At 40.1% G+C, this 26,873-nt stretch overlaps 1 protein-coding gene across 1 annotated transcript in view; it reads left to right on the plus strand.

Annotated features, from left to right (window-relative positions):
• Positions 1 to 26,873, plus strand: part of PPP1R12B (protein phosphatase 1 regulatory subunit 12B) — a gene marked incomplete in the record, with an annotated part of 227,306 nt that overhangs the window by 6,164 nt on the left and 194,269 nt on the right.

The following is a 26,873-nucleotide window of genomic DNA, read 5'->3' on the forward strand; positions in this document are numbered from 1 at the left end:
GTGGAATCTGGCTTCTCTTGAGCATCTCCTTCCTGCTGTGCCCATCTTTCTGCGTCTTAGTAGCCCTGTTGAGTAACTGTGTAGCCATTTGGGCTTTTAGAGTCCTCTGCTCTGAGTATTTTAACGTAGGCAAGCTGCCACTGTGGTAGATTAAGCATGATTCTGCTGAAGGTAAGAGGTTTGACAGGTCTTGTTGGGAACTTAAAACTAAGTCATTGTTCATTTTTAAAAAAATATTTAAAAATTAAGATCTACTTTATATACAAGGGGTCTTCAAATGTGGAAAAAAATGAAATTGAAGTACTAGAGTTTATTTTGGTGCAAAAAAAATGAAATCCATGCAGTTTTTTTCTTCATATGCATTTTTAAGAACTTCTCGAAGACCCTTTGTGTAGTACAGTTCACCCTTTTAAATGGAGAGTTCTATGAGTTTTGACAAATGCATTCACTTGTATGAGTACCACCATAATCATGCATGGAACACTTTACCGTTAGTCCCCAGATTTCTTTGTGCTCCTTTGGAAACAACTCCTCTTCCCACTCGTGCCCATGGCAGCCACTGATCAGTTTTTGTCCCCATGACCACAGTGCCACACATGGAAGCCTTTTGAATCTGACTGCTTTCACTGTCCTACGTTGAGATTCACCTGTGTCGTTGCATGTGTGGGGAGCTCATCGGTCTTTATTGCCGAGTGGTATCCCACCACGTATATGTACCAGTTTATCCATTTACCAGTTGAAAGACATTTTGGTTATTTCCAGGTTTTGGTATTAATAAATAAAACCATATACATATTTGCATACAAGTTTTTGTGTGAACATTTTTCATTTCCCTTAAACCTCTAGCAGTGAGGTAACAGTCATGTGGTGATGAATGTTTAACTTTGTAAGAAACTGCCCGTTTTCCAAATCGGCTCTACTGTCGTGTATTCCGGACAGAAATGTCTGTGTTCTTGTTGCTCTGCATCCTGTTTTAGTCACCTTGGGCTGGTATAACAAAATAGATGCACGAAGTGGCTTAAACAATAAGCGTTTACTTCTCCCAGTTCTAGAGGTGGCAGTCTGAGATCAGTGTGCCAGCAGGTTCTTGGTGAGGCCTGTCTTCCTGGTTTACAGACACCTGTCGTTTTTGCTGCATCCTCTGGTGGTGGGGAGCAGAGACAGCAAGGTCAGGCTTTTGTGTCTCTTCCTAGAGGGTACTAATCCCATTCCGTACTTCTTAATACCTTTGTTTTAGGGGCTAGGATTTTAACATATGAATTTGGGGGTGACATGAATATTCAGTCCATAGCCCATCTTTGTCTGCACTTGGTAGTATCTTTTTAAAAATATTTTTACATATTTCTTCTATGGCTAAGAGAGACATTAAAAAAGAGAGACAGACAGACAGACAGCACCTACAGCTGGGATTTGACTCTTCATTCCACCCTCAGCCTCAGCCAGCCCCACATGTTGGGCGCACACACGCCTGTCTTTTAAGCCATTAATAGTTTTAATAGTTTTGTAGTAGCATGTTTTTTAATGCTCTTGTACTAATACTAGTATTAATAATGGCAGCATCATAGTGGTGGTGGTAGTAGTAATAGAAACTCACACTTATTATATATTATGTATTTTAAGTCAGGGACTGTTGTAAATGCTCTTAATGTATTAACTCAGAGATAGCCCCAGACCAATCTCAGACTTCCGACTGGTACGATAATACATTTGTATTAAGTCACATAATCTGTGGTAATGTTACAGCAGCGATAGAAAACAAATGCGGAGAACCAAGAAGAGGTCCTGTGGTATTGAAGAGCTTTAAGGAATGGATGGTCAGTACATCAAGTGAGGTTGAAGAGAAAGCCTGAAAAAGGACTGCTGGATTTGAAAGAGCAGTTTCAGTAGAGATGGTTTGCAGACTTTTGTGGAGGTTATATGAAGTTTTAAGAATAATTTAAGTTAGTCTTCCTTCCTGTTGACTGTTAAAAGAAAATGAATAGATCTTCCATTAATATTATTATTATTTAAATTAAGGCCCAAAATATATGACACCTTAAAAGCTGATTTCTGACTAGTTCAAGTGGTCTCATCATTTATGAGTAAAGAAGATCTTAGGATATTAAACCTAGAGGCAGAGAGGTTGTGTCCCTGTTACTGATGGGCTGATCAGCTAGGCTGGATTATTTTACTTCAGAGCCTGATTTGGCCCATTTACCACTCATTAGCACTCTTACTGGAAGGCAGCTGTGGGGGAGCAGTGACAGGGAGGCTAGTACCAGTATGCAGCTTCTTCCATTTATGCTCTTCATTTATTTATTGACTGCCTACTCATTTTCTGACTCCGTGCATCTTGTTTCTTTTTACTTAGCAATATATACATTTTTAAAATTAAATTATATTTTGGGAATGGTCTTCAGAATAGCTGTTTCCTTTTTTGGGCTACATAGTGACTTTCTATTCTGCATTCTGGGGATGGAGGAGGACTATATTCATCAATATTTGCCATTATCTTTATGTATGGAAATGATATTTATATCTCCTGTGTCCAAAGATGGGGAATGATGGAAGTTTGGGAACCTTTACTAAATCTTCAGTGGTTTAACACAATAATAATAAATCCAGATGAAAGATTTCAACCCAGATTTTTTACAGGACAAGGAACTGAAACCTCATTTAGATTGCTCATAAAAGCTTGCTCAGGGGACCAGCAGTTAGCGTAATGGCTATGTTGCTGAATTCCCATGTAGTCGACCGTGGTTCAAGTCCCGGACCCAGTGGCTTAAAACTCACGCCGGGCATATGTACATGCCCAAGATCCCAAGAGGAGAATGGAGGAGAAGGGATTTCGGGATGACCATCACCCATGGAGGGTGATTTCTCACTTTCTGTCTTTCTGTCTGTCTCTGTCTGTCTGGCGAGTGCACACGCCCTGTAGCAAAAACCTGGTTTTGTCTCTGAATGTGTTGGGATTTTTTCTTGTTTTTGGAAAAACAGATCATCTTTTTGGGTAACTTTGGGGAGCTTGAAGTTTTCTCAGGCATGTAGTTTATTTGTCTCATGCAATTCAATTTGGAAATAGAAGGTTTAGTTCTCAGTATCAAAAATCGATATTCATGTGGTTTCTAATGAAAATGTTCGTATTGGGATAAGTTTATGCAAGAATTTAGAAATTGTGTTGTACATAGTATACTTAAATATTATAACACAATGACAGTCTGTTGGAATCTTAATCTAGTACTGATTTGGGGAAATACTTTGCATTGCCTTGCTCTAAATAGCCATATGTATGTAGTGTGAACCTTGGCTTTTACACATAAGCGTATGGTCTAGTGACCTACTTTGTTTTTAATTATTTATCTATTGAAAAATATTTTGTTACTTATTTCTTTCATGAGAGAGAGAGAGAGAGACAGGCACCCTCAACAGAGTCTCACCCTGTGATCCATAACCACCCTTCTACCTCCTACCCCCTCGTTTCCCAGCCAGCCAAGGTCATGAGTACCCACATTCCATGTTCACAGGTTGACCAGGGAGCTGAATCCGCAGTCATCCACGTGGATTCAGCATTGTGTAAGCAGCAGTTCTTTCCTGCCTTGAGCTGGTCCTCCTTTTATTTTATTTTTTAAAGCTTTTTATTATGGAGTCATTTTAAATACAGAAGTAGAGAGAATAGTATAAGAAATTCTCAAAAGTTATCAACTCATTTGAAATTTTATAGGTCCCTCTATCCCACCTCCAGTGTGTTGGATTCTTTTACAGCTAATTCCAGATGCATCACATAATTTTATTTGTAAATATCTCAATATATATATCTTTAAAACATTTAAATTTCAATAAAAACTAAATTTTTAAAACATATTTGAAAGATGAAGTCGTACTCCTTAAAATCATAAAATATTCAGTAGTGTTTAAATTTTCCCAGACTTCTTTTACAGTTAGTTGGCTCATTTTTGTCATGATTCAAATCAGGTTTGCAATAGTTAATCTGTTTCTTAAGTTTAAGAGAGCTCTTAAACTATGACTTCCTCTTCATTTTTTCTCTCTTTTATTTGTTGAAAAATGTGATTGTGTCTCTAGAATTTTTCACAATCTGGATTTTGCTGATTGCAGGCTTTTGGTCTTAACATGTTCCTTTGTAGCCAGCATTTTCCATAAATTGATAATTGTATCTAGAAATTTGGTTCAGGTTTGAATTTTTGGCAAGGGTACATCATAGGTGGTGGTGGGTACTTCTTTCAGGAGGCACATCAGGTCTGGTTTTCTATTTCTTTGTGATTCATTGATGGCCTAACAGAATTTTGAAGTGTCAAGCCAGCCTCAAACTAGACCAATTTTATTACTAAATTAATTCTGGACTGGCCCTGTGGCCTAGTGATTAATGGAGCCAGATCTCACATGGCCAACCACAAATGCTGGTCCTGGCCATTTGGAAAACACACTGGGCAGGTGTGTGTACATGCCCAAAATCACACAGGATGGAGAAATGGAGAAGAGATTGTAGTGTGAACGTTCCCCATTGGGGGAGAGTTACTTTCTCCATCTCCTTCTATCTCTGACTTTCTGTCTCTTTCCTGGCAAGCATGCATATAATCTGGCAGTTAAAAAAATAAAAAGAATTCTTCTATCATCATAGCTTCTTGTGTTGAGCTTCTAGTTGAGATACCAGTGATCAGTTCAAAATATAATTGAAGAAATTGTGAATAAAGTGATTAGTGTAGGTGTAGCGTATTGACTGTTGCAAAGTGTGATATGGTGTTCAGCATTTAGATTAGTACCTTTTGTGCATACGTATTTTTCAGTGATGATGGCATGGAGTAAACTTTCTCTACCATCTTTTCATGTATGTTCTATAAACTCTTCTTTTTTTTTTAAGGTTATTTGTTTATTTCTTCCCTGTGTCAGAAAGAGGCAGGCACCCCAACTGCATCTTCAGTCTGCCATCTACCCCCAGCCTCAGCCAGCCCTGATCACAGGCACAGGCGCATACATAGCCAGTGCGTGTATAGGGAGGCCTTGGGACATGAATTGGGACCTTTTCCAAATGGATCGATCGGGTCGAGTAATCTCTGTAGCTCCATTTGACCTCAGTTTCATAAACTTTTTTTTTTCTTTTTTAATGATTTTTGCCATAGAGTGCGTATGTCTACCTGAAGGAAAGTGCGAAATCACCTCCCTAGGGGAGATGGCCACACCTCAATCCCTTCTCCTCCATTTTCCTCCTGGGATTTTGGGCACACTTACACGTGCCAGGACTGTTTCAAGGTGCTAGGTCCAGGACATAAACTGTGGTCCACCATGTGGGAGGCCAGTGCCTTAACCACTGTACCACCCCTCCATGAACTCTTAACTGAAGTTTCCCTTATTTTGAAATATTGTTAGAAATTTCAGTTCAATAATAGGATGTTTTGCCTTCCAAGACAAACCAGCCCCTTGAGCTCCATTTATGAAAGATAACTTAAAAAGAAAGGCTCTAAAGAATACTAAAACAGATGAAGAGTCAGGGTCATTTAGCTGTCTGAGGAAGAAAAAAGAGACTTTCTTTATGGGCACCTACCTTGTAAGGGAGAAGATACAGGGGAAGAATGTCCATTCTAAACCTATCCATTTTGGGCAGTCCACTGTGGGCAAGTGAGGTGTTTGTCTTAGAAAATGGAAGTGACATTTGGAGCATTTATATGGAGATTCATCTGGCTGGCTTTGTTGTGCTCTTTGAGACTGAAGAGAAATCTGCCATCCAATTGAATGTGAATTTCACAGAAGGGTGTATGATTTTATGAACTGTGTTTTATGTACATGTGGGCATTTCACAGGAGGCAAATTACTTTTTTCTGCTGCTTGGTAACTTTTTTTTTTTTTTTTTTTGCCAGATTTCTTTTTTTATTTAATTTTTTTCATTTTTAGTCTGTTAAGTTGGTTGGTCTAGTTATGAAATGTGATTTTAAAGTGCCCATACTGATTGTGTTTGGGTCCTTTGGATACAACTTCACTGTTTAACAATCATGCCTCTTATGTGCATTTTCCTCTCCTGTTTAGATCGTTCCCCTTTGACAGTATAAATAGCATGAAAAATGAGGGCAACAGAATGACTCACTTCATTATAAATCACTAGGAGTAATGGAAGGTGATTTTGAAGGATGACCGAGCTGCATGACATCTGCTGAGAATCATTTCACCTGTTGGAGCTCCCAGCACAGGGACTCAGATGAGGAGGCCCATCCGTCCATGCCTCACTGATTGCTGTACTTGGCTGGCATCAGAATTGTACTACTGGCACTCTAAGCTCTTACTAGACGTGTGAAACAGGCATCACACATATTTGTGAGTGGCACCAGTTTCCAGGTGAGAGTGGAGACTGTTAGTCTTGCTTCTGCTTGGTGCCATAGCTAGTCTGTGACAGGATCACCAAGGCTCAAGGGTTATTTATTATCTTTTTTAATAGGCAAATAACTTTGAAATATAATAGGTTTTATTTCTGTTCATTATCTGTCACCTGAAAAGTCATGATGCGTTTTTGCATAGAGAAATACAAAAAAAAATTTGACTTTTCTGACAACCCAATAAATTATGGTAAAGAAGTTATTCATTTTTTGATGTTGTTATCAACAACACCTTTTTTTTTTCTTTTTAAATTGCTAGGCCAGCTGGTGGCATGGTGGTTAAGGTGACTGGATCCCATATGGCTGACTATGCAGTTCAAGTCCTGGGCTCTGCTTGAGAAACACAGCAGGCACCTATATATGTGTGCTTAAAATCCTGAGAGGAGAATGGAGGAGAAGGGATTGTGATGTGGCCATCTCCCTTGGGGGTGCTTTCTCATTGTCTCTGTCTCTCTGTGTGTCTGTCCAGTGAGAGCATGCATCCTCTAGATTATTTTTGAAAAATAGTCAGGGGGCAGCTCTTTCCCACTATACAGGATGGCAGGCGATAAAGCTGCAAAGCAGGATACTAAGGAGAAGAAACCGGAAGCCAAGAAGGCTGATGCCAGTGGCAAGGTTAAAAAGGGTGACCCCAAGGCTAAAAAGCCCAAGAAGGGGAAGCCCCATTGCAGCCAAAACCCCGTCCTAGTCCAGGGCATCGGCAGATACTCCTGATCTGCCATGTATTCCAGGAAGGCCATGTACAAGAAGAAATACTTGGCCACTGAATCCAGGATTGAAAAGAAAAAGGAGAAGGTTCTTGGCGACTGTCACAAAAACAGTTGGTAGAGACAAGAATGGTGGTACCCACGTGGTTAAACTGCGTAAAATGCCTAGGTATTATCCTACTGAAGATGTGCCTCGAAAGCTGTTGAACCACGGCAAAAACCCCTTCAGTCAGCATGTGAGAGAGCTGCGAGCCAGCATCACTCCTGGGACCATTATGATCACCCTCACTGGACGCCACAGAGGCAAGAGAGTGGTTTTCCTGAAGCAGTTGAGCGGTGGCTTGCTCCTTGTAACTGGACCACTGGTTCTCAATCAAGTTCCACTGTGTAGAACACACCAGAAATTTATCATTGCCAACTCCACGAAAATTGATATTAGCGAAGCAAAAATCCCAAAGCACCTTTCGGATGCTTACTTCAAGGAGAAACTGCGGAAGCCCAGACACCAGGAAGGTGAGATCTTCAACACAGAGAAGGAGAAATAGGAGATTTCAGAGCAGCGCAAGATTGATCAGAAAGCTGTGGACTCGCAAATTTTACCAAAAATCAAAGCTTTTCTTCCGCTCCACGGCTACCTGCGATCCGTGTTTGCCCTTACAAATGGAGTTTATCCTCACAAATTGGTGTTCTAAATTTTTTGCCAAGAACCTAATTAAATAACTGATCATATAAAAAAAATAAGAGGCATGTGTACGTTCCAGAGAGAGACAGAGAAAATGAGGAGAGGGAGAAAGCACCCCCTCAACCCAGTGGGTTATGGTAATGCCATAATGCCTTCTCCTGCATTTCTTTATCTTGTTTGGATTTTGGGCAAATATGTATGTGTCCTCTGTATGGTTTTCAAGCCATAGGTATGGTACTCAAATCACACAGTCAACTCTGTGGGATCCAGCTGTCTTAAATCAATCTCTTACTTATTGATCATTTAGAGTGTGTACATCTGGTGTTGTGCCAGGTTTAAGACTATTAAACATTTAAGAATTTCTTGTCTTTTTATTATTGGTTTGTAGGCATTCTTGATATCTGCTGGATAGAAGTCCTTGGTCAGAATGCATTGTAAATATTTCCCCTAGTCTATGGCTTGTTCTTTGTGTCCTTTTTTTTCTTTAAAAAAAAAGATTTATTTAATTTTATTTATTTATTCATTTATTTTAACTTGACCAGAGAGAGAGAGAAAGAGAGAGAGAGCAAGCAAGCCAGTCAGCCGCCAGATTTGGAACTCGAACCATGGTCGGCCGTGTGGGAGTATCCAGTGCCTTAACCACCATGCCACCTGCTGGTCCTCTGTGTTTTTTTTTTGTGTGTGTGTCCTTCTTATTTGCTTGTTTTAATAAACTTCTATTTTGGAATGATTTTTGTGTTTACAAAAAAGTTTAAAAGATATTTCAGAGTTTCTATATACCCTTCATCCAGCTTCCCCCAATTTTTTTTAATAGAATAATTTTATTTAACTTTATTTATTTATTTTAATTTTTTGACCAGAGAGGAACAGAGTAAGAGAGCCAGAGAGAGAGGAAATTGAGAAAGCAAGCCGCCAGGTCTGGGACTTAAACTGCGGTCGACCATGTGGGAGTCCAGCACCCTTAACCACCACACCACCTGCCAACTCTATCTCCAATGTTAACATCTTACATAATGATGGTACACTTGCCAAGATAAGTGTTATGTTGTTTTTGTCAATGTTTTGAGTGGCATTTCTCTTCATTTATTTTCTAAGCAGTTTTTACCTGTGTTAGAAAAACTATTTTAAAAAATAGTTTGATTTTTTTTTCTACCTGAACTGTTTATGTTTTATCTAATTCTGGATTTTCTTGTTAGATATTAGAATTATTAAGGACGGTGATGGTTATTTTCTCGTTTCTCCAAAGGTTTAAACCTTTGAAACACAAGTGTTAAGTTTTTATAATATCCATGTTATATTTTTTATTATTTTGCTTATGCTTTTAGTGTCATATTGAAGAAACTATTACCTACTACAAAGTCAGGAAGATTTACACCCATGTCTATGATTTTTTCCTAAGTGTTACATTTAGGCCTTTGACTTCCTCCATCTTTTTTTTCAAGGAGACAGAGTGAGAACAAGTGGGAAGGAAGGAATGGTACGCATTTCCAGCAGAGTCCCCTGCCCTGGCCTTCTAGTTACCTGATACCACATGTGCACCAACCTAAATGCCTAGACTGTGTGAGCTGACCTAGGTCTCACATGCAGCTTCAGCCAGTGTACAGCAGCACTCTCCCACTTGTGCCACCACACCTAGGCCTTTTAAATTCATTTTTGCATAGGGTATGAAGTAAGGGTCCAACTTAATATTTTTGCACAGGAATAGTCACTTTTCCCTGCACCGTTTATTCAGAAGACCCTAATGTTTCAACCTTTATTTTTCTGGTCCGTAACCAGTGCTTTTAGAGCAGTGTCGAATAATGGTAGTGATAGAGGGCATCTTTATCTTATTTTGATTCCTTTTTACTGATCATTTAGATCACTCTAAATGATCAATAAATATGAGATTGATTTAAGATTGACTTAATATCTCTAATAATTCTTTTTTTTTCCTTCTTTTTAAAAAATTCATTACACATGTGGGTTACTAGAGGAGACAGAGGAGCGAGAGAGAGGGAAAGTGAGAAAGCAACCTCCCAAAGAATGGTCACACCATAATCGCTTCTCTTCCATTCTCCTCTCAGGATTCTGAGCATGCACACACAATCCCCCAGCAAGTCCCTCAAACCTCCAGGTCCTGGACTCAAACCAGGCTGTTGAACCATGTGGGATCCAGCTGCCCTAACTACCATGCCATTCTGGTATCTCTCCATTACATATGATGTTTAATTTTTGATAGCACCTTTGGATTAATTTAAGGAATTTTCTTGTTTCTAGTTTATTAAGTCTTTTAAAAATCCCCTTTATATTGGAAACTCTAATGTTCATACATAAAAGTACACATACAACATAAATCTGTAACTTCACAAATTTTTATGAAGCAAGGGTTTGAGTTATCTCCACCTTGGTCAAGAAGTAAAAGATGACATTCGAATGGTTTTAAGATCAGGAGTGGATAGACAGTGGTACAGCAGTAAACACAGTAAACATGGTGCTCCGTGAGGAAGGGCTCCCTGGGAAGGTTGCCCGTTCATGGTCCGAGACCTCCCTGAGGACGCTGGCCACTTGCTGAGACCCTGTCAGAGTTGCTGTATGTCTCTTTCAGTCTTTCTCACTCATGGAATAAATAATAAACTTAAAAGAGAAAAGAATGGATATTAATTTCTTTGATGTTAAAACCATTAGTTAATAACCCTGGGAAGTTTAAAAGGATTATTGAGGTGATATCTCACACACTATGCTTTAAAAGTGCAAATTACCACCTATAACATTAACTGAAGCTGCCATTATTTTACTTTTCCAGAAAGATCCAGTTTTCTTTCAAGCTTTGTAACTTTATGTGGAATCTCCAGAAAGTTTATAGAAAATGTGTGTGATGAAAAAAAAAATGCATATGTTTCAAATGTTTTTTGCACCAAAAATCAACTTGTGCATTAATTTCATGTTCTACAATCTTAGCTCTTCATCTTTCCAACTAGATTCTTATCTGTTTTTAGGGGGTTTATAGATACCTCAAACTCTACTTATTTCTTACAGATTACTTTCCCTCTTCTGTTTTCTATCTCAGTAAAGATACCTCCCTTTATTCATTCGTTTAGGCCAGAAACCTGGGTCACGTCGATGAGTCTTTAATTTGTTCAGCAGTGTTGATCCAGTACCTAGTATGTGCTAGGTATTTAGCTAGGACTGGAAATATAGCAGAGACTAAAATGGGCATGGTCTTCTCATGAGCTTATGGTCACCAAATCCTACCTCCTAAACATCTGTCACATCTGCCTGCTTTTTTTGGTTCTCTTTATCACCAGTTTGGACCATGTCCTTGTCTCTCCCTGGGTGACAGAAATGGTCTGCAGAATGGTGTTCCTGTTTCTGCTCTTGCCTTCTCCATCCATTTTCTACACTTCATCTAGGGAGATATAAATATTTTATACCTTTTCTAAAATCCTTCAGTGGTGGTCATTGTCCTGTTCTCCAGTCTCACTTTTTGTCATTCCCAACTTTGAATTCTGTACTTCAGCCACATTGATCAAGTGCTGGTACCTTTTCTCCCCCCTTCCCATTCCTCGTCGTCTCATTTCTTGGCCACCCACGTGTTCACCACTCATGTTCAAGATCACTGCCTTCAGGGAGCGTCTCTGTGACTCTCTATACTGCGTTTTCACACATTAGGTGCTTCTGCTGTGTTCTCCCTTGCTATCTTAGAGCTTACCTTCCTTAGCATTTGCCACGTAGTCTGATAGTTCAATCAACCACCTTCCTCTAACCAGACTGTAAGCTCTAAGAGGATAGAGACAGCCTAGCCTAGGTCGTTCACTGTTCTGTTCATTGCATCTACCACAATAGGGAATCGGCATAGGAAATAAAGATTTGTTATGAACTGAGCAGAGCAAGGGATGGTAGTGATGAGAAAAAAGCAGTGAGTTGTTCCAATTGCCAGTTTAATGAGAATAATCAGAATTGGGCTTTAGGGTTCATGTTTTAAGTATTGCAACTTATTTTGCTTCAAAGTACTTGTTTTTTCTTGATAACTGATTCTTGTTTGTTTGTTTGTTTTTTAATTGAAGTTTGATTGGTTAGGGCTTACATGAAACTAGGAATTTGATAGCATGTTCTTGTCTTTTAAGACCAAGAGAACTAGAAGGGGAGCATAAACCAGGATTTCAGATGCTAAAAATATTGCAGAGTTTACATCCTTGACCTTTGGGGAGTATACCAATTTGAGAAGTGCAACTGTTAGGAATAAGTGCTCTTGATATAGACAATTTTTAGAAAATTCAGACAATTCACTGAGTTATAAGTGGTATAGTTTTGAAATGAACTGGAAGCATACTTTCATGAATGGATTGGTAGAAATGTGAGAGTTGCACTAAAAATAAAACTGATCACTTAGCGTAGTTTCAGGATACCTATATAAATGCAATCATAGGTAGAGATGATAGCCTTTTTCTTAAAGAATTATTTTTTATTTAACTTTATTTGTTTATTTACGTAATTATTTTAATTTGACCAGAGAGGGACAGAGAAAGATAGAGAGAGGGAAAGTGAGAAAGCAAGCCACCAGGACCAAGACTCTAACCTCAGTCAGCCATGTGGGAGTCCAGCACCCTTAATCACTTCGCCACCTGCTGGTCCCAAGATGATATCGTTTTAAAAATTATATGTGGATTAAATAAAATTAGTCTTTATCATTTATTTGATATAAAAATTATCCTGGCAGTTGTTACTTGTAGGAAAGGAATATGGAAAGGATCACTCAATATTTTTTAATATAATAAGGTAACTTAATAATGTATTAGAATAATGGACTAAACCAAAGTACATCAAGGAGAATTTTCTTCAACCTGGTACCTTTTTTCTTTTTTTCCGGAGAGGTTTTTGCTATAGGGTATGTGCGCTCACCAGAAAGACAGAGAGATAGAAAGCAAGAAATCACCCCCCATGGGGAATGGCCACACCACGATCCCTTCTCCTCCATTCTCCTCTCGGGATCTTGGGCATGCATGCATACACACTGGCATGAGTTTAAGCCACTGGGTCCGGGACTCGAACCGTGGTCAACTACATAGGAGTCCAGCGACATAACCATTACGCTAACAGCTGGTCCCAGTACCCTTTTTCTTTTTAAATACTGAGAGACTGTTGGTCCAGAACAGCAGAGTGCGTTTAGGTGCACTGCACTGTGCCTAAGGTCTCAGTAGGATAAAAAGGTAAAAGCAACCTTCTCAGGCTGGCCCATAGTCTTGTAATCAAGAGAGCCAGATCCCACACAGCCAACCATGGCTTGAAAAACATGCCAGGCTTATGTGTGTGCATGCCCCAAATCTTGACAGGATGGAGAAATGAAAGAAAAGGGATTGTAGTGTGACCATGCCCCATTGGGGTGTGTTTTCATCCTCTCCCTTTGTCTCTGTCTCTCTCTGGCAAGTACACTGCCTTCTGGCAATTAAAAAAAGAGAAAGAGGGCCAGCTAATACCATGGTGGTTAAGGCAGCTAGATCCCACATGGCCCACTGCATGGTTCAAGTTCGGAACTGATGATGGCTTGTAAAACACTCCGGGCACCTGTGTGTTCATGTCTCAGATCCTGAAAGGAGAGGGATGGAGGAGAAGGAATTGCAGTGTGACCCCTATGGCGGGGTGGAGGTGGGGGAGAGTGGAGGGGTGCTTTCTCTCACTTTCTCCTCTCCAGTGAATTGCATCTGCCCTCTGGCCAATAAAAAAGAAAAAGAAAAAAAAAAAAAGAAACATTCTCTTTCCTCAAGAGCCTTGTACACTATTTGATGAGATAAGACATAGTTACATGTAAAAACAAACAACAAACTAACCACTTCAGGCAGGCTAACTGACTAGTTAGTGTGGATGTGCTGTGGAGGCACAGTTCTCAGGAGGTTGAGCATCCTGTAACTGCTTATTGAATAAACAAATTGATTATTTTGGAGCAGAAGAGTAATGTGAGGAGTGTAGTATTTTAAACGGTTCATTTGGTAAGATTGTGTTGGGTGGACTGACCCGAGGAGGGAGTTAGATACACAGTAGATTAGAGGCCTGTAGCAGGGTGGTGGTGAGAGGGGTCTAGAAAACCGCAGCATAAGGGGTGACTAGGCAGTGAAGTACAGGCCACTGTATCTTACCAGCTGCGGAAAGCAGGAGGAAAACAAGATCAAAGGCAATTTTTAGATTATGAGAATAATACTGAAATTCATATAGTATAGATTAAACATCCATCCAGATAATGGAAGAAGGTGCTGACAAAAAAAAAAAAAAAAAAAAAACTGTGAGGGGTGAGGAAGATGATCCTCCTTCAGGCAACTTTAAGTCTACACAGCAGTGGGAACGTGAACAGGGAGAGCAACAAAGGAAGCGGGTGGGGAAGATTGGAGCTTGGTGTTAAACGTCTTCAGTTTGAAGTAAGATGATGAGACACCAAACTGCTAATGTGCAATGAACACTGGGGTTGAGAAGAGCATTGGGTCAAAGATAGTGCTGGAGGGACCAGCAGTTAGCGTAATGGTTATGTTGCTGGACTCCCACGGAGTCGACCGTGGTTCACGTCCCAGACCCGGTGGCTTAAAACTCACGCCAGGCGCATGTGCATGCATGCCCAAGATCCCAAGAGGAGAATGGAGGAGAAGGGATTGTGGCGTGCCCCTCCCCCCTGGGGGGTGATTTCTAGCTTTCTGTCTCTCTGTCTCTCTGGCGAGCGCACGCGCCCTATAGCAAAAACCTCTCCAAAAAAAAAGATAGCTAGAGTTGGGAATCATCGGAACTGAAACCCACTAGTCATGACAGCCAAGTGCCCTCAATTGCCTTTGGACTTTACCATGCCTGTTGCCATTCCTCTTCTCCTAAGCTGCTCAGAAGTGCTAGAAAATATTTAAATTGGGTTGTCAGAACAGTCATGACACGTTTTTACATAGAAAATCAGAAAAATACATCATGACTTTTCCAATGACCAATACTTTTTAAAAACTAATTAATTTTAATTTAGATTTTATTGCATGTCTTTACAGTATGCATTTCTTTCTCCAACACAAATATCATGCATGTCAGTCAAGACAAGGATATTACCATATACATTATCATCAGCAAATAGCTTCTCATTTTTTGTCAATTAAGCATATTTTTACCCATTTTTTTCTTCCCCTCTCCCACCCCTTTTCAAAAAAAAGGACAAAAAGAAAAGAAAACACTAATCTTAATTTTAAGATGCATTAAAATTCTAAGTAATAAAGTTTTGTTTTGTTTGGGGAGGGAGTCATACTTTTTTTTTTCCTCTCCCCATTTCCCCTTTTACTAAAGAGTGGTGTAAACTTATTTGCAAAAAAAAAAAAAAAAAAAAATAGGTTAATCTCAATTTGGTCTGTTAATTTGCACAAAGCCCCGTAAGAATTCAATTTCTGATGCAAGGCAACAGATACTATTGTATTATTGAACTTATGCAAATAACCATTCTGCCACAAAATAAGAATGTTCACAAATGTTTTCCAATTGCAAAGGGGTCAGGAAGGGAGAAAAGTTTCTGTTAAAAAATTCTTTAACAAGTTGTTGAGCCCAACAACTCAAAAGAAAACAGAAATCCTTAAATCCTGAAGACAAAGCATAGAAGAAAATCAGTAATGTTTTAGAAAAAAGTCAGAATTCTATTTCACCTGTTTGGTCTTGTGTAATCTCTTTTATTGAATTTGCAGTGTTACTGCGGTCTGACCTTTCCATTAACATTCAACATTATTATCGATATTTCAGAACTTGTCCCTAACCATTAAGTTGGCCTTTCTCTTGGTCATTTTTTGTTTTCTTCTTTGCCTGTCTTTAGTTTTCCTGGTATAGTACTCCCTTCGGAACTTCTCGAAGAACTGGTCTGGTGTTCTTTCAGGTTTTGTTTATCTGAGAATGTTTTTTATCTTTTCTTCCCACATGAAGGATAATCCTGCTGGAGGTAGTATTTTGGGTTGAAATTGTTTTTCAGTTAACACTTTGAATATATTTTCCCTTCTTTCCTTGTGTGCATTGTTTCCGACAAGAGGTCCGATGTTACCCTAATAGGATATCCTTAAAAGTAACTTGACATTTTTTCTCTTGCCAATTTTAGTATTTTATATCTATCTGTGGTTTTGGTCGATCTGGCTATTATGTGCCTTGGGGAAGATCTTCTTGGGTTGATTCTATGTGGGATCCTTTGTATTTCTTGGGTCTGGATATTTGAGTGCCTCTCTAGGTTTGGAAAGTTTTCTTCCAGGATTTCATAGGGTAGATGATCAATGTCCTGATTAGTTTCTTCACTTCCTGGGATACTGATTATCCAGATGTTTGGGCATTTAATGGTATCTAGTATTGCTGGTATATTATTCTCATTTTTTGGGTTTGTTTTCTCAGTCTTTTTGGTGAATTTTTCTAGGTCAGAGGTTCTATCTTCTACATCTGAGATTCAATCTTCTGCATGATCTAATCTGCTTTTAATACTTTTAAGGGAGGTTTTGATTCCTATACTATAGCCTTCATTTCTAACAGTTCCGTTTCATTGTTTTTTTTATGGGTGTATCTACTCTTTCAGATTGTGCAAGAACTTCCTCACCTCCTAGAACTTGTCTCTTTTCTCCTGCATCTTCTGGAGTTTGTTGTCTCTCTTCTCTTGCATCTCTGTTAACTTTGTCACTGTGAATATTCTAAAATCTTTATCTGACATTTCCAGGAGTTCCATTGTACTGTCTATGGATGATGAAGGACTCCTCTTTCCCCTTGGGGCAAAGATATCTCCTTGATTCCCCATATTTCTTGTGCCTCTGCAGTGGTGGTTTCTGGTCATCTGATGGATTATCCGTTACTTCCTACCTCAGATGCACATGGGTTCTGGCTTTTTGCTGGATGTTAGGCCAGAAGGTGGGATTTAGGGCAGAGGCTTTTTCCTGTTAAAGGGTCAGGGAAAGCCTACCTCAGATGCATATGGATTTCTGTTTTTTTGTTGGATTTTTGGACTGGAAGGAGAGATTTGGGGCAGAGTCCAATAATTTTTTTTATTGGCTTCACAATAACTATATTGGTTTTTATATTATAGATGCAGCACAGGAGAGTGGTTAAGAGCACAGACTCAGGGCCAGCAGGTGGCTTAGAGATTAAGGTGCTAGACTCTCACGTGGTTGATCATGGTCGAGTCCTAGACTTGGTGGCCTGATACGCATGCTGGGTGTGTGTGTGTGTGTGTGTGTGTGTGTGTGTGTGTGTGTACCCAGAATCCTGAGAGGAGAATGGAAGAACAGGGATTGCAGCCTGAAAAATCACACCAGGCATGTGTGTATTTGTGCCCAAAATTCTGGAAGGAAGGAGAGACGGAGGAGCAGGGATTGTGACATGACCATGCCCTGTGGGGGAGGGTGCTTACTCATTTTCCCTCCCTCTCTCTGTCTCTCTCTCGTGAGTATACGCACCCTCTGGCAAATTAACAATGGAAAAATCCTCTCTCTCTCAAACCACCTTCTTCTTTTCACTTTTCCCTTTCTCATAAAAACAAGAAGATGTGGCCTAGTTGTAGTGCAGGCAGTCCTGGGCAGGTGTGTGATCCCGGAGTGACAGGGAGGCCCAGATTTGGAGCCCATGTGGGCCTGTACGTGCCAGGTGCACCTGCATGTGTGCCCATGATCCTGGCTGGTTCGGAGGATTGTGGTGTGACAAGACCCTGCCAGCGTACCCCCAACCTTTCTCCCTCATGAAATAGTTAATTAATTAAAAAACAGACAAGAAATCTCAGGTTATCTCTGTTCTTAAAAAAATGACTGCCCAAAGAACTTTGTCTCAGTCTTGCCTCTCTTTCAAACCTTAGACTCATCTTTCTTTCCTTTCTGCTCAAATTCTGAGAGTATAAACCCATTATTCTACTTTGTGGCCATTCTATTGAACCTGTTTTCTCAAAGGTCACTACAGGCTTCCTAACGGCCACACCTTATCATCCTTCTTAATTCTTACCCACTTTGTCCACTCGATCCCCTTAATAATTCAAACTCGACCCTTCGCCTTCTCACATAGTGCCTTTTTTCATCCCAGCCTCTCGAATCGTTCTTCTGTGCTTTCTTCACTGTTCCTCTCACTGCCCTCTTGTTCCCGGGTCCCATCCTTTCTTCATGTGCAATCTTACCTACTCCCATGGCCTCATCTACTGCTTCCTCACTAGTGATGTCCGGATCTGTGCATCCCTTACCTCCACACTTGACCTTTCTCCTCAACTCCAGACTTGGATTTCCGACTGCCTATTAGACATTTTGATCTGGATGTCCTACTTAGTTTTATCTCAATCTCAATGTTTCCAGGACAAACATATTCTCATGCCAGTCACAAACCTCTTGCCCCTCTTGTCTTCTCTTCTTGGAGGGAGGTGTCATTTCATTAGCCACTTAGTCATCTAAGACATTGGTTCCCAGTTGATAGTCCCATGATTGATTTCTGGCTAACTCTACTAGAATCATCTGAGGCCATATGTTAAAAATAGAGACTCCTGAGCCCTGTCCTCCAGAGAGCCTCTAAAGTTTAGGAAATACTGATGAAAACTGGCATTGGTTCTCCCTCCCCTCCTCTAGTCTATTGAGTAAGACTTTTCAGTTCTCTCTGTAATGTCTCTTTTTTCTTTTTTATTTATGGTAAGAGAGCACATGCATGTGCACTAGCGTGTGTATGTATGTGTGTGTGTGAGAGACAGACACCTCAACAGGATCTTGTCATGTCACGATCTCCTTCTCTCAGTTCTTCAGCTTGTCAGGATCTTGGGCACATACACATTCACCTGGAATATTTCAAGTGGAGAGGGTCAATGATACAAACCCCAGATGGCCATGTGGCTTCCAGCATTGCAGTTCAGCATTCTATTGACTGTGCCACAGTGACTGGGCCTGTAATATCTCCTGACTTTGTCATCTTGTCTCCGTCTACACTGCTGGAACCCTAGTTCCTCCTTATGTGAGTTAGAAGGTACATAATAGGTATTTTTAAAATTCTTGAATAAGTAAATATATTATTCCCATAGTCAGCTATAGATCTCCTTTCTCGAATTTCTCACCTTTAAAGTCCTTTTTTGGGGGCCAGCAGTTAGTGTAATGGCTACATCACTGGACTCCCATGTAGTCAACCGTGGTTCGAGTCCCAGACGCGGTGGCTTAAACTCACGCCGGGTGCATGTGCATGCATGCCCAAGATCCTGAGAGGAGAACAGAAGAGAAGGAATTGTGCTGTGTGGCCAGCCTCCCTGGGGGGTGATTTCTTGCTTTCTGTCTCTTTGTCTCTCTCTGTCTTTCTGGCAAGTGCATGTGCCCCATAGCAGAAACCGCTCAAAAAAAAAAATGTCCTTTTTTGGGGGCCAGCAGGTGGCATAGTGGTTACATCATTGGACTCCCACTTAGCTGACTGTGGTTCAAGTCCCTAAACCAGTGACTTGAAAGTCATGGCCAGGCATGTGTGTGTGCATGCCCAAGATCCAGTGTGAGTTTAAGCCGCTGGGTCCGAGTCTCAAACCGTGGTCCACTGCAGGGGAGTCCAGTGACATGACCATTATACCATCTGCTGGTCCCCAATTTTTTATACATATTAAATGGTTCATATTTTAAAAACTGTGCAGGGGCTAGCAGATTCTATTAGGTTTTGATATTCAGATAAGAGGAGGCCTTATTCCTTTAAAAAAATTTTTTTTTATTAAACTGAGAAGTAGTACAAGATATTATAGAACTGCATTCAGTTTTCCAACTTTTAACTTTGGTTACGTACTTGCTAGCTACGTAAAGCACACAGAATGGGCAACTCTCTGTCCAACCTTTTTCTTCCACTGACATTTTATTTTATTTCATTTTTTTGGAGAGGTTTTTGCTATAGGGTGCATGCAGTCGCCAGAAAGAGAAAGACAGAGAGACAGAAAGAAATCACCTGTTTGGGAGATGGACACACCACAATCCCTTCTCCTCTGTTCTCCTCTCAGGATCTTGGGCATGCACGCACATGCACCCAGCATGAGTTTAAGCCACTGCGTCCGGGACTCAAACTGCAGTCGACTACATGGGAGTCCAGCGATGTAGCCATTACGCCATCTGCTGGCCCCAAATGTAATACTATATTGTAAGATGTATATGTGTTAATACATATAGCAGTCATTCATTTATTTTCACACTGGTACATAAAATACTAATTTATTCAATTTTTGCTTTGTCATATGGCTGCCCAGTATAGATTATACAAAACTGTATTTATATTTTCCTGATGATGGACATGTAAATGTTTTCTAGCATGATATCGTTTGTTTGCTTTTCTCCTGTTTTGCTACTAAAACATAGTATTGAAATGCAAATCCAAACCACAGAGTGTTTCACACTGACTAAATGGTTTTAATAAAAAAGACGGGCAATAACAAATATGAGGGATTGAAAAAGTTGCTGAAAAAGTAGAATTAAAGTACAGGCTTCTTTTGGCACCAAAAATGAAATCTATGCATAAGTTCTTCATAATAATGCAGTTGTAATTAACTGTGTGAATACCCCTGGTATTGTTGAGGATATGAAAAAACCAAACTTCGCTGGTGGAGCTTTAAAATGGCTCTTCTTCAAAATGTTAAACACAGAGTTAACATGTAAGCCAGCAATTCTGTTCTAGGGTCTATATTCAGGATAACTAAAAACACATGTTCACATGAAAGTTTGTATGCTGATGTTCATAACAGCATTATTCATAATAATCCAAAGGTAAAAACAGCCAGATGTTCAGCCCATGTAGGGGTGAACAGCAGGTAGTATAGCTTTGCAATGAAATGGTCTTGAGCCGTGGAGAGGAGTAAAGTACTACTAGATGCCACAACTTGGGTGAACCTAGAAAAGGTTATACTGCGTGAAAGAAGCCCAGTGCAAAGGTCCACAGAGTGTATGATTCCATTTATATGAGCTGTCTGGGCAAACCACAGTGATAGAAAACCAATTGCTCGAGGGCTGGAAGAAGATATGAATGATTGCTAATGGGCTGGAGTTTCTTTTTGGGGTGATGAAAATGTTCTGAAATTAGTGGAGATAATTGCACAACTCTGTGAGTATACTAAAAACCATTGCATTGTATGTTTTGAAAGTGTAAATTGTGTAGTATGTGACTTACATCTTGATGAAGGTCCTATTAAAAAGTGAAAACCTAAGAATGCTAACGTGAGTGGGACCAGCATTTGGCGTAATGGCTATGTCACTGGACTCTCATGTAGTCGACTGTGGTTTGAGTCCTGGACCCAGTGGCTTAAACTCATGCTAGACGTGTGTGCATGTGTGCCCAAGATCCCAAGAAGAGAATGGAGGAGAAGGGATTGTGGCATGGCCATTCCCCCTGGTGGTGTGATTTCTCGCTTTTTCTCTGTCTGTCTGTCTGTCTGTCTTTCTGGCGAGTATATGCGCCCTGTAACAAAAACCTCTCAAAAAAAAAAAAAAAAGAATGCTAATGTGAGCATTCATGTACGTTCATGTATATGTTTCATGTATAAATGTGTTAAGAGTTTTTCTAGAGCTTACATAAAGGATCAAATATTTATACATTGTCACTGGATAAGTGCCAATCATAGTGATTGGCTATGCCAATTTGCACCTCCTCTAATTGTTTATAAACCCTTCCTTTTGCTTCACATTTACATTTACACTTGCTATTGTCGGATTTTTTATTGACTTCTCAGGTCAAAGCTGATATTATCATCATCCTCATTATTATTTGTTAGAAGGCATGTATGCTCACTGGAGAGGGTCAGAGAGAAAGAAATAAAGAACCTCCCATGGGAAATGGTCACGCCTCAATCCTTTTTCATCCCCCATCCCTCTTTTCGGGATTTTGGATACACACGCACACAAGCCATGTTTTCCGAGATTTATCAATGCTTTCATTTCCTGTCTCTTCCTTCTACTCCTGCCTCACCTTTGTCTCAAGACTGCATTGAAGCACATCTTACTGAGGTCCTCAGTGACCTTACATGGCCAATCCCGACACTGATATTCTTCAGCTTACTTGACTCTCAGCCACCACTCTCTTGAAACCCATTCGTCTTGTGGCTTCCATGATTCATTTCTGCTGTTCTGTCTGGTCATACATTCTGTTTTTGCTTGTTCTCTTCTACATGGTTTTTAAGTGCTAAAATTGCTGAAAGCTTTGTGCTAGGCCCTCTTTCACTCCACTTTCTTCCCAGCTGTTGTCCTCACGCCCGGCTTCAAATAGTCCTCAAGAAAACACTGGCTGCTGTCACCATTGTTACCATTATTCAGCAGCCTCTCTCTTCCTTAGAAGACTTGAGGAAAGATCCATGGGAATACATCTGAAACGTGAGTTTTTTGGAAGACAGGATGGAATTATAATTTATATTTTATCTTTTCACTGAAATTAATCTGGTTCTAAAATATAACAAAATCCAATCCTTTTGGTAAAATTTATTACAGTAATATATTATTGGAATAAGAAAAGTTATTAATATAATGCATCCAAAATTACTATTTTGTGAATTAGTAATCACGAAAATGTCCAAATTCAGCAATGTTCAAATACTCTGCATGAAGCCATTTCTTGACATTGAAGAAAATGATAATAACAACAATAATCATTACTGTTACGTGGATAAGGATGTAACATGGTGCTAACAAACTTCTTCTGTGTGTTAAGTTTTTCTTTTCTCTAAATTTGGTTGATTATCATGATGATGATGAAAGAAGGAAATAGACCTTTGGAGAAACTGATAATTCTGAGCCAGTGAATTACACACACACACACACACACACACACACACACACACACACACACACACACACACACACACACACACACACACACACACACACACACACACATACACACACACACTAAAGCAAAACCAAAAAACAATGGACAAACCAATTCTGCTGTTATTATCTCTATAGCAGCCAGCTGAGATTTTTTTGGTTGTCGTTTTTGTATACCGGAGGGTATGTGTACTAGAGAGAGCACGTGCGCACACATGGGCACGTGTGAGTGCCCCTCCAACAAGCCTGATCATCCCCAGTTCTTCATCCTGTCAGGATATTGGGTGTGCTTGAGCCTACCCACTGTATTTTTCAAGCCATTGGTGCCAGAACTTGAACCCTGGTCATTTCTGTGGGATCCAGCTTCCTTTACACAGTACTTAATTGCTGCATTCCATGACAAGCCCCCGGCTGCTATTTTACAAACATGATATTAACTTAGAAGACAAAATGAAAAGCTCTTACTTTGTCCTCATTGTCATATTGGTGTCACCTGATAGGTTATGATCTGAATCTTCACTGGACTTTTATAGTTGTTATAGCATTTAATGATTTGATAAGCCTTTTGGGAAATGTTCATTATTTATTTATTTAAGTCCTTTCCCACTGTAACCTGTCCTCCCAAAACAGCTTTGATGCTATTTATTTATTTATTTTCGTTTTTAAGAAATGGTATGCCAGGCATGTGGTTAGCCCAGTATTACCAGACACAAGGAACCTTCTGTCAGAGGGATTGTGGTGTCTGGCACAGAATCAGCTGGGCACGGTATCATAGCTGGCCTGGCAGAGGTCTGCAGAGGGCAGAACATCTCTGGCAGGATGAGTGACAAGGTTGGTGTCTTAGGTTGCCCAAGTAACTCTTAATTAGAAACCAACTAGCTGAGAAAACATACTTCTTTCAGTGGTCTTGGTGAAGCCTTTTGATCACTATTTCCTTAGTTTGGGAGCAGGATCGGAAAAAGACTCACTGTATTAATTTCTTGCTTTTTGGCACATACATTGTTAATGTTGGTGGAAGTTTCCAATTTCCTTGTTTAGTCCCATCTTTCCCTCTCTACCAACCACAGATTATTTTGTATAAATTAAGATGGGCTTTTGAATTACTTAAAGCTGGTATTGTGGCTGGCTTTCTTTTCTTTTCTCTTCTCTTCTCCTTTCTTTCTTTCTTTCTTTCTTTCTTTCTTTCTTTCTTTCTTTCTTTCTCCTTTTTAATTTGCTAGAGGGTGTGCACGCCATGAGGGATTGTCACGCCACAATCTCTTCTCTTCCATTTTTCCCTTCAGAATTTTGGGTACACATACACCTGTGCCTGATGTGTTTTTTTTTTGTTTGTTTTTTATTTATTTATTTATTTATTTATGGAGAGGTTTTTGCTATAGGGTGTGTGCGTTAGCCAGAAAGACAGAGACAGAAAGCGAGAAATCACCCCCCGCCCCCAGGGGATGGTCACACCGCAATCCCTTCTCCTCCATTCTCCTCTCGGTATCTTGAGCACACACATACACGCACCCGGTGTGAGTTTAAGCCTCATGCTGCTGGGTCTGGGACTCGAACCACAGTTGACTACATGGGAGTCCAGCGACACAGCCAATTACGCTAACTACGGGTCCCCCTGATGTGCTTTTCAAGCTACCAGGTCCAGGACTCAACCTGTGGAGTTAGCCATGTGGGATCCAGCCGCCTTAGCTGTATGCCACCAGCTGGCCTAAGTATCATGCTTTTTGATGTGTGGACTTTAAGAAAGATATCTGCTACCAACTAATAAATAACAGCACCAAGACAAACTGGTGCTCATTGGATGTGCCTGTAGACATGACTAATTACATGATGAATTGTTAGAAATTATTTTTATATTATATTCGTAGTAGGATGTTAAGAATTATTTTCATATTTAGGGGCTGGCAAGTGGTGTGGTGGTTAAGGCGCTAGACTCCCAGATGGCCAATCATGGTTCAAGTCCCAGACCTGGTGGCTTGCTTTCTCACTTTCCCTCTCTCTAGATCTCTCTCTTATAAAAACAATAACAACAACAATAATAAATTAAAACATTAACTAAATAATTATTAAAAAAGAAATTATTTTCATATTTGATTCATGTTTGTCATGTAACTATTAGCTTGTCGGGAAAGTCATGACTTCTGTGCAAAAGGAAAACAAGTCATGACTTTCCTGATGACCCAGTAAGAGATTTATATCCTAGTTAGTAATATGCTAAATTACTTCCTATATTGTTGGTTTTTTTTTTAAAGAATTACTTCTTTAATTTTATATATTATCATTATTATTATTTTTAAAATTTGACCAGAGAGAGAGAGATGGGGCGTGGGGGTAATTGGCAGGGAGTGAGAAAGCCAGCCACTAGGTCCAGACTTGAACCGCAGTCAGCCAAGTGGGAGAGTCAAGTACCTTAACCACCACACCACCTATTGGCCCTACTTTCTATATCGCTAATAATTCCATTAAACTAATATATGCTTTGTGTTTGTAAGGCACTATTCTAGGCTCTGGAGATACAATTGTAAGTCATTGTTTTTGCATAGAAGGAACATGGTTGGGAATTTTGCCTCTCACAGAGAGCTGCAGTAAAATGTAATATACTATAATAGGTGCTTGGGAACACAGGTAGCTTGCCTCTGCTAGTATGGTGTATCAGTCCTCTAATATATTGCTAAACAAGAATACCTGAGACTGAGTGTTTTATAAAAAGTAGAGGTTTATTTGGTTGATTATTCTGGTGACTGGAAAACCTAAAAGCATGGGCCAGGCCTCAGGCTGGCCTCTGGTTTTGAGTGTCAGCATGGCCAAGAGAAGCAAGCAGGTTAGCAGCTATGTGTACAGAGACCGTGAGAGGAAAAGGAAGCAGACTTTTCCACTTGTTTGTCCCTCCATACTCCCACTTATTGGGATGGTACCCACCCACTGGGCCTTACCTATTAAAAGTCTCACCATCTCTTGAAGTCATTATCCTGGGGACTAAGTTTCCAGCAGACGAACCTTTGGGGGAATAAGCCATTATTTAAATCATAGCAAATGGAAAAACAGTCAAGCCAGGCTTCATAGAGAAGGTGATATTTAAATAAACTAAGTCTTTGGAGGATGCAGCAGCTCTAAGCAGGAAAGTGCATTCCAGGCAGAGGAAATAGCATGTGTAAATGCGTGGAGGCATATAGAAGTGTGGTTCCTTAGGAGAATTGTTAGAAGTTGCTGTGGGAGTGGTTTATAATACCGACTAGCAACGTGCATGAGCAGTTAAGCTGTGCCAGGTACTGTTCCAGCTGCTATGCCCATATTAGGTCAAGCGATCTTCAATACTAAGCGATAAATATTATTGTTATTCCCATTTTAAAGATGAGGTAATTGAAGTTAAGTAACTTACAAAAAGTCGTAGAGCTATTAGTTCCACAGGTGGCATTGGAATTCAAACTTTCTGGGTCATGTTCTGAATGAGGGATCAGTAAACTCTGACCCACAGCCAAATCCAGCCCACTACCTGTTTTTGTACAGTTTGCAAGCTAAAAAGGTTTTCTGCTTTTTTAATTCGTTGGAAAAGATAAAAAGAATTCTAGTATCTTGTGACATAAAAGAAATTCAAAATTTATTTTCTATTAAATGTTATTGGACACAGTTGCACTCAAGGGTTCAGCATTGTCTGTGGTACTTTAATATTACAATGGCAGAGCCAAGTATCTGTGAGAGACTATGACCTGCAAAGCTTCACACACTTTCGTTTTTAGTTTTTGCTATAGGGAGTACGTATTCCTCAGAGGGAGAGGGTGGGAACGGGAGAGTTAGAAATCACCCCCTTGGAGGGGTGGCCACCCTGCAATCCCTTCTCTATTCTCCTCTTGTGATTTTGGGCACACATGCAAGCACACCTGATGTGTTTTCAGGCTGTTGGGTTTTCGAATCGAACTGCAAGGTTGGCCATATGGGATCCAGTGCCTTAATCACCACACCTTGGCAGGCCCCTAAAATACTCTCTCTTTGGCTCTCTACTCAGAAAAAGTTTGCCACCTCTTTTCTAAACTAATATGCTAGACTGCCTCATAGTATATTTTGTTTTATTAAATAGCATGAAGAAGATCATGTATTAGAAGCAGTACTTGGGTTTATGGACTCGTTATCATTAAAAACAACCAGTTTTTATGTTTTGTTATTTCATGTGTCCTCACATCAGTCCTGAAATTGAAGCCAGGAAGCTTAGCTATGGAAAGACTCAGATGGGCTATGACTTTAAAGTCAGACTCTTGCCTGTACAGTAACTCAGAATGTTCCCCATGCTGTTCTGAAATTCGCCCTCTACCTCTGTCCTAGATATACAGTTGCTCAGAGTTTGGGCTTGAGGCCACTCTATAAATGGGACAGTTGAGACAGATTGAAAGAGCACGGTAAC

The sequence above is a fragment of the Tupaia chinensis genome, unplaced genomic scaffold (assembly GCF_000334495.1).
Source record: "Tupaia chinensis unplaced genomic scaffold, TupChi_1.0 Scaffold000627_1, whole genome shotgun sequence".
Taxonomy (NCBI): domain Eukaryota; kingdom Metazoa; phylum Chordata; class Mammalia; order Scandentia; family Tupaiidae; genus Tupaia; species Tupaia belangeri.